This window comes from Callithrix jacchus, chromosome 10, assembly GCF_049354715.1.
Source record: "Callithrix jacchus isolate 240 chromosome 10, calJac240_pri, whole genome shotgun sequence".
NCBI lineage: Eukaryota > Metazoa > Chordata > Mammalia > Primates > Cebidae > Callithrix > Callithrix jacchus.
In genome coordinates, this window is record NC_133511.1 from 6436379 (window position 1) to 6449430 (window position 13052).

The 13052-nt window shown below is 38.9% G+C and overlaps 1 long non-coding RNA gene across 10 annotated transcripts in view; it reads left to right on the top strand.

The window, feature by feature from the left end:
• LOC128929024 (uncharacterized) overlaps positions 1–13052 on the top strand; it is a 597561-nt gene that overhangs the window by 453158 nt on the left and 131351 nt on the right. Inside the window, exon 3 of one of the 10 annotated variants that reach the window (XR_013522996.1) lies at positions 3875–4018. The exons of the other annotated variants lie outside the window; for them this stretch is intronic. This is a non-coding gene — a long non-coding RNA (uncharacterized LOC128929024). The remainder of the gene's footprint in view (positions 1–3874; positions 4019–13052) is intronic. 10 annotated transcript variants of the gene reach the window in all.

Below are 13052 nucleotides of genomic sequence, written 5' to 3' on the forward strand. Positions count from 1 at the left end.
CTTCTCTCTACCAAAACACTCTCCTCCAGGATATCCACATAGCCACTCCCTCATCTCCCCTGTGGCACCTCAGGAAAGCCTTCTTTATCCATATTTTAAAATCACACATGCCCCAACCTTAACATTTACTCTCCTTCTTCCATGCTCTATTTTTCATATAGCATTTTTATCTGCCATAATCTGTATTTTCTTATTCTGTGTATTGTCTATATCTTTTGCTAAACTGGAAACCCTATAATGATTCAAATGGACCCATTATGAAAAATTTTTTGACTTCTCCCAGGACAGTTGATCCCTCCTCAGTTTCCCATTCAGACCACAGGGCATGAAAATTCCAACTGGTTACGTTCTCCCTGATACTCAGCCTTTTTCTCTATGGCCATTTTGGTAGTGGGGGAGGATTAATTCCCCAAAAGATGGAAGGTGGTGTTTCTGGGAAAGGAATATAACATGCCGTGGAACAAAAAGGAACAAGTACCACACATGATTTCAGGGGAAATACTACTGTTCACAGCACTTTCAAAAATAAAACTATAAAATGAGCTTGATTCCATTCCCAGTGTCACTAGGTTAAGCATTCAGCTGAAGGACAAATACATAAAAAGGTAGATGATTTCAATGAATTTATGACATATGCTGAATTAGTTCTCTTGTTCTTCAATAAACACTGACAGCAGATCCTTGTCAGGCAGATCGTTGTTAATTTCATGCCTTTGACAAGGCTGAGAGATTTTAGTGTCCAATTATTTAAACTGTCATTGAATTCACTAGAGCAAATTTTCACTATCAACCTGTGTGGAGAACTCTACATATCTTTTTAAGGTTACTGAAGTAAAATTTAAATACAGAATGTGGCATGTATCATAAAACTCAATGAATATTCATAAATTGAATATGCCGATGTAGACCTTGCCCAGATCCAAAAGCAAAACATTGCAAATATTGATGTCTCCTTTGTGTTGTTCTCTGCTGCCTATCCATCCTCAATGGTAACCGCTATGCAGACTCCCTCCTGATTAGTTTTGCCTATTTTTCTATTTTCTGTAAATTCAATCAAATTAAGTTTTACTATTTTGGTGTCAGGTTTCTTTTGCTCAACCATTGTATTTGTGATGTGCGTTCGTGCTGTTGATTGTAGTTGTAGACTGCTTATTTTCAGTGCTTTGTAGTATTCAACAGTTCCTTTCTATATTCTACTATTAGTGGGCATTTGAATATGTACAGTTTTGGGCAATTTTACTGCTATTAACGTTCTAGTGCATTTTTTCGTGAACATATACAGTTCTTTTAAATATATATATCAAAGAATATAATTGCTAGCATAGGATCCACCTGCCCTTAACTTTAGAAGATAATGTCAGTATTCCAATTTTATTTCTTATTACAAATAGTGCATTTGATTAAACAAAGTATTTTGCTCTATGGTTATTGCAAGGATGTAAGTAAGCTGCTGATATATGCAAATTTATCTTTAACAAATTCATTTCTTTTCCCTCAGGGACCTGTACTGTCTGTTGTCCAATATTTGTTTCATATATTATTTCCAGTTTTCTAGTTACTTATTGTAGAGGAGCAAAACTGGGCAATCTATCAAAGCTAGAAACAAGTCTCTTTCTTTATCTTTTTTCTCTCAACATGTTTTAAGGCTTTCTGTGGAGAGGTCTTATATGGAATGTATTTACTCCTAGATATTTTATGGTTTTTAATGTTACTGTAAATTACATCTTTTGAAATATTTTCTTACCTTTTGCTGCCATATATAAATAGTTGATTTTAAAATGTTAGCCTGATCTCCAGCAACCTTGCTGAATTTGATTACTAATTTTACTGTCTCTGCAGATTATTTTTCATTGTCTCAGTACACAGTCATGTCGTGTTCAGATAATGACAGTTTTATTTCATTTCCAATCCTTTGTTTCTCATTTCATTTCTTGCACTGTTGCGGTGACTGGACTATCCAGTATAATGTTATATAGAATTGGCATTGAAATAGTGAGAATCCTTGTCTCTTTCCCACTCTCAGGGGAGAGCATTGGATATTTCATTGTTAAAATGTCTCCACGGAGTTTTAATCTGTAGACATTATTTAGAAAGTTAAGGAAGTTCCCTTGTATTCCTGGTTTACTAAGAGTTTACCATAAATAAGGCTGAATTTTTTCAACGCTTTTTCTGCGTTACTTGATTTTTATTCTTTATTTCTCTTAATATTTTCTATGAAAGGGTTGGCTTTCAACTGCTAAAACACATTTGCACACCTAAAATAAACCACACTTGTAGTGTGATAGCATCCCCTTTATACAATTCTAGTTGCTTATTTTGTCAGGAACTTTTTCATGTTTGTTCATGAGAAATGTTGATCTGCAATATTTCTGCCTTGTAATGTCATTGAAGACTTTGGAATCAAGGTTAGGGATTTCGCTTTTGAAGAAGAATTAGGAATCATCGCTCTTTCGTCCACCCTTTGGAAAAACCTACATCTGATGTGGTTTATAAGAATCTGATAGTAAAGCCATAAGGGACTAGCTTTTTACTGGCCCCCTTACAGAAGGGTTTTAGTAAGAAATTTACCTTCTTTAATAAAATGTAGAGATAGCTGGGCGCTGTGGCTCATGCCTATAATCCCAGAACTTTGGGGGGCCGAGGCGGGTGAATCACGAGGTCAAGAGATGGAGATCACCCTGGTCAACAACGTGAAACCCCATCTCTACTAAAAATACAAAAATTAGCTGGGCATGGTGGCGCGTGCCTGTAATCCCAGCTACTCGGGAGGCTGAGGCAGGAGAATTGCCTGAACCCAGGAGGCGGAGGTTGCGGTGAGCTGAGATCGTGCCATTGCACTCCAGCCTGGGTAACAAGAGCGAAACTCTGTCTCAAATAAATAAATAAAAATAAATGTAGAAATACTTGGATTTTTAAATTTTTTTTAGCTTTGTAAAATATAGTTTTTGAGAAATTTATTAAATTCAAATAGTCCATTTATCTCTAATCTCTAATACTGCCTTATCTTTTGAAAATCTGTATAATGTATACTTCTGTTACTTTTGCATTACTAATATGGGTTACTTGCAGTTCGGGTATTTGTCAACATGAGATATACTTTCAAAGATCAAATTTTTGCTTTCCTACATTTTCTATATTGTGTTTCACATTTTATCAGTTTGGTTTTACTTTTATATCTTTTATTCTCATTTCTTTGGGCTAAATTTGTTCTTTCCTATTTATAGATTCTGGAGCCAGGAGTCTAAATTGTTTACTTTTAATCTTTCTTATTTTTCAATATATGTTTTGAGGCTACAGAGTTTCCACTACATTATAATATGAAAATATCATTAAATTTCTTTACACCAACAACAGTACCTATGGCACACCTGTGACTCCTATGACTATCTCTTATTTTTTTAATCATACTTTAGGTTCTGGGGTACATGTGCAGATCATGCAGTACTGTTGCATAGGTACATACATGGCAAAGTGGGTTTGCTGCCTCTATACCCCCATCACCTATATCTAACATTTCTCCCCATATTTTCTCTCCCCAACCTCCCCCCGCCGCTGTCCCTCGCCCAGCCCCCAGCAGACCCCACTGTGTGATGTTCCCCTCCCTGTGTACATGTGTTTTCACTGTCCAACACCAGCTTATTCATCATGATCAAGTAGGATTCATTCTGGGGATGCAAGACTGGTTAACATATGCAAGTCCATAAATGTAATTCATCACATAAATGGAACCAAAAACAAAAACCACATAATTATCTCAATAGATGTAGAGAAGGCCTTCAACAAAATGCAACAGCCCTTTATGCTCAAAACTCAAACGAGGTTGTCGATGGGATGTATCTCAAAATAAAAAAAGCTATTTACCTCCATTTCTAAGGTGTGACACTACTGGAATTTTAACTGAAGTCCTGGCAGATCTCATTTCCAGAAGACCATGGGATTTAACTTTCTGCTTCAAAGATTCTTAGCCCACCTCTCCAGCTTTACTCTTTGAAAATATGGTAAAATTCTTAATAAGGAGGTAAGTTGTGTGCTTGAGACGGCATACTTGGTCTTGCGGGCTGGTCTTTTTTTTCTTTCTTTTCTTTTCTTTTCTTTTTTTCTTTTTTTTTTTTTTGGTAACCATGGCAAGTCTGTAACTCTGCCTTTAGAAGGTTTCTGTCATTTTGCAGGCTTCCGTGCACATTTCCAATGAGAAAATCAACCTTTGTTTGGTTTTTCTTAAGTTTTTGCTAGTTTTAAAATCAAGTATCTTTCTCCTTTCTGGGCCAACCTGGATCCTTAGCCAGTATCAGAATTTTCAAATTCTCATTGAAAATAAAATGATAAAACAGCACTGTCAGTTTACCTCAATAGATTATTTTCTTTCCTCATAAAAGTTTAATTCATCTAGTTCTCATTTTCTTCACAGAAATCTGATATCTTTAAAATATACTTTCTAAAACTAATTATCCAGATTTAAAAATTTATTATAGCAAGAACATTGGCTTGTGCACAACTACATGTTATTTGGAAGTGTATCTCTCTTTGTGACTTGCACATGTTTGAATATGATTTGCTAAAAAGAGGAAGTTGGGCCAATTTCTGTAGAAAACATGTTTTCTCTAGAAATACATAAGGCACAATCAATCCTAGAACCCAGAAAGTAATTTCTTATCCTTAAAATCATCTCCTGTATTTACTTATTAGCATTCAAAATTTCCCCATTTGATAATAATTATTTTTTAATATGAGTTGTCTTTGTTCAACTGGAATTGGCAACCCTCTAACCCACGTTATGCCCGTATGCTGTAGTATGAATTACTTAATTAATTTCATTGAAAGCAAATATAAGAAAAAGGAAGAAAAAATAATGAAAACAGGAAATGTGCTGCCACTGACTAAATCAACCAAGTGTCATACAGGTTTCCCCTCTGTCATCAAGAGACATTGTAAGTACTAGTGATTCAGATCTTACAATTATAGCTGCACTTCACGTTTATTAAGCACGGCTTGCTCTTGTAAGTGCTTCTATTATTGTATCATTTCTAACACATATTTTAGTTGACAAATATTGTATATATCGATGGTACACAATATGTTATTTTGAAATATGTATACACTGTAGAATGGCTAATTGAACTAATTAACAGATACATTACCTCACATACTTATTATTTTTGTTTATTTTTAAATTTTCATTTTTTAATTTTTCTATAGGTTATTGGGGTGCAGTTGGTATTGGATTACATGAGTAAGTTCTTTAGCGGTGAGATAGTGGTGCACCCATCACCTGAGTAGTACACACTGCGCCCTATTTGTAGCTTTTTATCCATTGTTCCCATCCCACCTTCCTCCCAAGTCCCCATAGTCCATTGTGTCATTCTTACGCCTTTGCGTCCTTGTAGCTTAGCTCCCACATATCAGTGAGAACGTACAACGTTTGGTTTTCTGTTCCTGAGTTACTTCACTTAGAAAAATGGTCCCCAGTCTCATCTAGGTCACTGCAAATGCTGTTGATTCATTCCTTTTTTGTGGCTGCATAGTATTCCATTATATATAATATTAATATTATGTTATACAATATATTAGTATATTATTGAGGTATATCCCTTTTATATTTTGATTTTTTGATAATGGCCATTCTTGCAGGAGTGAGGTGGTATTGCATTATGGTTTTGATTTGCATTTCCCTGATCATTGAGCATTTCTTTCATAATTTTGTTGGCCATTTGTAGATCTTCCTTTGAGAATTGTCTGTTCATGTCCTTAGCCTGCTTTCTGATGGGATTGTTTGTTTCTTACTGATTTGTTTGACTTAGTTGCAGATTTTGGAAATTAGTCCTTTGTCAGATGTACAGATTGTGAAGATTTTCTTCCACACTGTGGGTATCTGTTTACTGTGCTGTTTCTTTTGCTGTGCAAAGGCTCTTTAATTAGGTCGCAGCTATTTATCTTTGTTTTTGTTGCATTTGCATTTGGGTTCTTGGTCATGAAATCTTTGCCGAAGCCAATGTCTAGAAGGGTTTTCCAGTGTTATTTTCTAGAATTTTTATACTTTCAGGTTTTAGGTTTGCATCCTTAACGTAATCCATCCTGATTTTTGTACAAGCTGAAGGACGAGGATCCAGTTTCATTCTCCTACACGTGGCTTGCCAATTATCCCAGAACGTTGAAAAGGGTGTCCTTTCCCTACTTTAAGATTTTGTTTGCTTTGTCGAAGAGCAGTTGGCTGTAAGCATTTGGGTTTATTTCTGGGTTCTCCATTCCGTTTCATTAGTGTATGTGCCTATTTTCATACCAGTACCACACTGTTTCGGTGACTGGTCTTTTTTTTTTTTTTTTGAGACGGAGTTTCGCTCTTGTTACCCAGGCTGGAGTGCAATGGCACGATCTCGGCTCACCGCAACCTCCGCCTCCTGGGTTCAGGCAGTTCTCCTGCCTCAGCCTCCCGAGTAGCTGGGATTACAGGCACGCGCCACCATACCCAGCTAATTTTCTGTATTTTTAGTAGAGACGGGGTTTCACCATGTTGACCAGCATGGTCTCGATCTCTTGACCTCGTGATCCACCCGCCTCGGCCTCCCAAAGTGCTGGGATTACAGGCTTGAGCCACCGCGCCTGGCCCTGTGGTCTTATACTATAGGTTTAAATCAGGTAGTGTGATGCCTCTAGATTTGTTCTTTTTTGCTTAGTCTTGCTTTGGCTGTGGGAGCTCTTTTTTGGTTTCATATGAATTTTAGAATTGTTTTTTCTAACTCTGTGAAGAATGATGGTGGTATTTTGATGGGGATTGCATTGAATTTATAGATTGCTTTTGGCAGTATGGTCATTTTCACAATATTCTACTCATCCATGAGCATGGGATGTATTCCATTTGTTTGTGTCATCTATGATTTCTTTCAGCAGTGTTTTGTAGTTTTCCTTGTAGAGGTCTTTTGACTCCTTTGTTAAGTATATTCTTGTTTTTTTCTCCCCAACTATTGTAAAAGGGGTTAAGTTCTACATTTTATTTTCTGCTTGGTCACTGTGGGTGTATAGGAGAGGTAGTGATCTGTTTACCTTAATCTTGTATGGAAACTTTGCTGAATTCTTTTATCAGTTCCAGAGAAGCTTTATGGATGAGTCCTTAGGGTTTTCAAGGTAAACAATCATATTGTCAGCAAACAGGGACAGTGTGACTTCCTCTTTACCAAGTTGGATGCCCTCGACGAGAGTGGGAATCCTTGTCTTGTTTCAACTTTTCTTCATTCAGTATTATGTTGGCAGTGAATTTGCTATAGGTGGCTTTTATTATATTAAGGTACGTTCCTTGTATGCCAGTTTTGCTGAGAGTTTTAATCATGAAGGGATACTGGATTTTGTTGAGTGATTTTTCTGCATCTATTGAGATGATCATGTTATTTTTGTTTGTAATTATGTTTGTGTGGTTTGTCACATTCATTGACTTGCATGTGTTAAACCATCTCTGCATCCCTGGTATGAAACCCACCTGAACGTGGTGGATTACCTGTTTCATATGTTGTTGGATTCAGTTAGCTAGTATTTTGTTAAGGATTCTAGCATCTGTGTTCAAGGATATCAGTCTGGAGTTTTCTGTTTTGGTTATGCCCTTTCCTGGTTTTGGTTTAAGGGTGATGCTGGCTTTATGGAATGAATAAGGCAGGGTTCCTTCTTTCTCTGCTTTGTGGAATAGTGTCAAAAGGATTGATACTAATTCTTTAAAAGCCTGGTAGAATTCTGCTGTTAATCTGTCTGGTCCTGGACTTTTTTTGTTGGTAATTTTTAAATTACTGCTCATGATTGGTCTGTTCAGTGTATCTAGTTCTTCCTGATTTAAGCTAGAAGGATTGTATTTTTCCAGGAATTTATCCATTTCTTTTAGGTTTTCTAGTTTATGTGCACAGGTGTTCACAGTAGCCTTGAATGATCTTTTGTATTCCAGTGGTATCAGTTGTAATATCTCCCGTTTCTTTTCTTGGTGAGGTTATTTGGATTTTCTCTCTTCTTTTCTTTGTTAACTTGGCTACTGGTCTATCAATTTTATTTATCTTTTCAAAGAATCAGCTTTTTGTTTCATTTACCTTTTGTATTTTTTTGTCTGTTTCGATTTCATTTAGTTCTGCTCTGATCTTGGTTATTTCCTTTCTTCTGCTGTATTTGGGTTGGGTTTGTTCTTGTTTCTCTAGTTCCCTGAGGTGTGACTTTAGATGGTCTGTCTGTGCTCTTCCAGACTTTTTGACGTAGGTGTTTAGGGCTATCAGCCTTCCTCTTAGCACCACCTTAGCTGTATCCCAGAGGTTTTGATAGGTTGTGTCATTATTGTCTTTGAGTTTGAAGAATTTTTAAATTTCCATCCTGATTTCATTTTGACCCAGTCCTCATTCCGGAGGAGGTTATTTAAATTCCATGTATTTGCGTGGTTTTGAAGGTTCCTTTTGGAGTTGATTTCCAGTTTTATTCCACTGTGGTCTGAGAGAGTTCTTGATATGATTTTCCTTTTTAAAAATTTATTAAGGATAATTTTATGGCCTGTCATATGGTCTATCTTGGAGAAAGCTCCATGCACTTTTGAACAAAGTGTGTATTCTGTGGTTGTTGGATGAAATGTTCTGTACATGTCTATATCTGTTAAGTCCATTGGTTCCAAGGTGTAGTTTAAATCCATTTGTTCACTCTCTTGATGACCTATCTAGTGCTGTCAGTGGAGTATTGAAGTGCTCCACCATTACTGTGTTGCTGTCTATGAAGTGCTCCACCATTACTGTGTTGCTGTCTATGAAGTGCTCCACCATTACTGTGTTGCTGTCTATGAAGTCCTCCACCATTACTGTGTTGCTGTCTATCTCATTTCTTTGGTCTATTAGTAATTATTATTTGGAGAGCTCCAATTTTAGGTGCATATATATGTAGGATTGTGATGTTTTCCTGTTGGAAAAGGCCTTTTACCCTTACATGATGTCCCTTTTTGTCTCTTTGAACTGCCGTTGCTTTAAGGTTTGTTTTGTCTGATATAGGAATACCTACCCCTGCTTGCTTTTGGTGTCCATTTGCATAAAATGCCCTTTCCCACCCCTTTACTTTAAGTTTATGTGAGTCCTTTTGCATTAGGTAGGTATTCTGAAGGCAGCAGATAGTTGATTGGTGAGTGCTCATCCATTCTGTGGTTCTGTATCTTTTAAGTGGAGCATTTATGCCATGTACATTCAATGTTAGTGTTGAAATGTGAGGTATCATTGCGTTCATCATGCTCTTTTTTTGCCTGTTTTTAATTTGTATTTTTGTTCCTATAGATAAAGGTTCTGTTTTGATGTGTTTCCAGGATTTGTCTCAAGATTTAGAGCTCCTTTTAGCAGTTCTTGTAGTGGTGGGTTGGTAATGGCAAATTCTCTCAGCATTTGTTTGTCTGAAAATGACCGTATCTTTCCTTCATATATAATGCTTTGTTTTGATAGATACAAAATTCTTGGCTGATACTTGTTTTGTTTGAGGAGGCTGAATATAGGGCTCCAATCCCTTCTAGCTTGTAGAGTTTCTACTGAGAAAACGGCTGTTTATGTCATAGGTTTTCCTTTATGGGTTACCTGGTGCTTCTGTCTCACAGCTCTTAACTTTGTCTTAACTTTGAATAACGTGATGACAGTGTGCATAGGTGAAGACCTTTTTTGTGTTGATTTTCCCAGGTACTCTTCGTGCTTCCTGTATTTTCATGTCTCAGTCTGTAGCAAGGCTGCGGAATTGTTCCTGATGATTTCCCCAAATACACTTCCCAAGCTTTTAGAATTTCCTTCATCAGGGACAGCAGATCTTCTTAGGTTCGTTGTTCTACATCATCCCAGACTTCTCGGAAGCCTTGTTCGTATTTTCTTACTCTCCTATTTTTGTCTTGTTGGACTGGGTTAATTCAAAGACCTCGTCTTTGAGCTCGGAATTTTTTTCTTCTACTTATCCAATTTTGTTGCTGAGACTTTCCAGAGCATTTCACATTTCTAAAGGTGTGTCCAGAGTTTCCTGAATATCTTATTACCTTTTCTTTAAGCTGTCTCTTTCCTCGAATATTTCTCTCTTCCCTTCTTGTATCCATTGTTGGATTTCCTTGCACTGGGCTTCGACTTTCTCTCGTTCCTCCCTGACTCGCTTAAGAACTAACTTCTTGAATTATTTTTTCAGGTAAATCATGGATTTCTTTTTGGTTTGGATCCATTGCTGGTGAACTAGTTTGATTTTGGGGGGGTGTTTAAGAATGTCACTTAGTCATATTACCAGGGTCTGTTTTCTGGTTCCTTCTCATTTGGGAAGGCTCCATCAGAGGGAAGGTCTGGGACTGAAGGCTGTGGTTCAGATATTTTGTCCCATGGGGTGTTGTCTTGATGTACTGCTCTCCACCTATTCCTGTGATTGTGACTTCCTATGAGCCAAACTGCAGTGACTGTTGTCTCTCTTCTGGGTCTAGCCACCCAGCAAGTCTACTCGGCCCTGGGCTGGTACTGGGGGTTGTCTGCACAGTCCTGTGATGTGGACCATGTATGGGTCTTCAGTCGTGGATACCAGCACCTGCTCTGGTGAAGGTTAGCAGAGGGTGCAGTGGGCTCTGTGATGGTCCTTAGCTTTGGTGGTTTAATGCTCTGTTTTGTGCTGGCTGGATTCCGGCCAGAAGCTGGCGTCTTCCAGAAAGCATCAGCTGTAGTAGTGTGGAGAGGGACGGGCAGTGGGTGGGGCACTAGAACTCCCAAGATTATATGCTGTTTGTCTTCCCCTACCAGAGTGTATAGGGAAGGACCATGAGGTTAGGGTGGGGCTAGGTGTGTCTGAGCTCAGACTCTCCCTGGGCCAGTCTTGCTGCAGCTGCTGTGGGGGATGGGATGGGACTCCCAGGTCACTGGAGTTGTGTACCTGGGAGGATTATGGCTTCCTCTGCTGAGTCAGGCAGGTTGTCAGGGAAGTGGGGAAAGCCGGCAGTCACAGGCCTCACCCAGCATCCAAGCAAACCAAAGGGCGGTCTCACTCCCACCATCCCTCCCACAGCAGCCCAAGTCTGTTTCCAGGTGGAAGGTGAGAAGGCCTTGAAAACTTGCCTGAGACTTTCTGCCTCCCGCAGTATTTGGGGTATCTCAGGTCCTGTAGCAGCAATTTACTTCCTTCAGAGGTTCTGTTGGTCCTCTCAGGATAGCTGGTTTGTTCTGGCAGTCAGTCTGGGGCTGTCCAGTAACTCTGTTTCACCTGTTCCACAGACCATCCATAATAAGATCTGAGCAGCCAGTTCTAGCTGCTGAAAGTCTGGGATCAAGATGTTAGAGGGATAGAGGGGTTTTATCTGCGGTCTCTCTCCATGGCTGGCAGATGGTTGGCTTCTCTCTGGGCCTTTACATGATCTTCCCTCTGTTTTTTTTTTTTGGTAAAAGTCTGGCTTTGTCTCCCAGGCTAGAGTGCTGTGGTGTGATCTTGGCTCACTGCAACCTCTGCCTCCCTAGGTTCAAGTGATTCTCCTGTTTCAGCCTCCCAAGTAGCTGGGATTACAGGCACTCACCAACATGCTTTGTTAATTTTTTTATTTTTAGTAGAGACGGGATTTTGCCATGTTGGCCAGGCTGGTCTGGAACTCGTGGACTCAGCCTCCCAGAGTACTGGGATTACGGGTGTGAGCCACTGAGCCCAGCCTATTTTTCTATAAATGGTATAGACCCAAAAAACTGTAGCAGAAAGTTCAGCTTTTCAAAGGTCACATGGCAAGAAAGAAATGTATCCAGGTGTTTAAAACAGAGAGAGATGTTTCTTGTCTTATTTTGGGGGATGCATGGAAGTCCAATACTGACTTCTGTCCCATAATAAAGGGAACGTGGGTGCTAGCTAATAATTTATAATGTACTATTTTATTTTTAAATTGTCCTGGTTACACTCGTAGTCATTTTGTTTGCATTGTTTATGAATGAAAAAACTGATGAATATATACCCAATTTAACTGGTTTCTCCAGCATTTCTTGGCGGTTCATCATCTAGAGGTAAAATACATTTGGTACAACTAAGAAAGAACCCTGGAGAGCTGTGTTTTAAAATCTAGTGGGTCTCCATGATTTGCCTGCATTTCCTTTCTCCTTAGGTACCAGATCCTTTACCTTGATTAAAGTGTAACATGAGTGTGTTTCGTGGGGTCTTGTGACAAACTATTGAGCTTTGTGTGGTGGTTTTGCAGTAGGAGTCCAACGCAGCCAGTCCACGTTCACATCTACTGCCTCTACATCCATGTTTTATCTCCTAATTCACTCAGTCTTTAACAAGTTAGCAGTAACTCGAGGGAGATGGTTTTTTAGTCTGTTTGTGCTGTTACAACAAAATACTTTACACTGGGTAATTTATAAAGAGCCAAAATTTATTTCTCATGGTTGAAGGCTGGTAAATCCAAGATCCAGGCACCGGCAGGCTCATTGTATGGTGAAGGCTGCTCTCTGCTTCCAAGATGAGAGCTTGCGGCTACATCCTCCAGAAGGGAGGAATGCTGTGTCCTCACATGGCACAAGGCAGAGGAGCAAGAGAGCTGAATGAAGCCTCTGTTATAGGGGCCTTAATTCCATTAATAAAGGAGGCGTCTCATGACCGAATCATCTCTTAAAGACCCCACCTCTTAATACCTTTACATTGGCCATTAAATTTCAACATGTGAGTTATGTAGGGGACACATTCAAGCCATAGCAGATGGTCTTGGAAATAAGTTACCGTTAGGCAATGGCATATTTTCAGAGGTCAAATATCAGAGTTAGTATTTTCAGAGGTCAAATATCAGAGTTAGTATCCAGCTCTAAGTCCAAGAGAGGATTAGAGAAAGGCTTATCAGTGGTGGTGATGCTCAAACTTCCATTTGAGTGATGAGCAGGGTGTGCCAGTTACGATGAAGGGAACAGACATTTTAGGTTGAAGGAACAATCCGTTCAATGACAGAAAGAATTGGCCAGGAATGGTAGATTCTGACATTGTTAGAAGGTATAGAATGGGAGTGGTGGAAGCTGACACTAGAGAAGTAAGTGGGAATCAAACGGGAAAACTCCCTGCATATCAAATCAGGGAGTGTAGAGGTTTTTCTA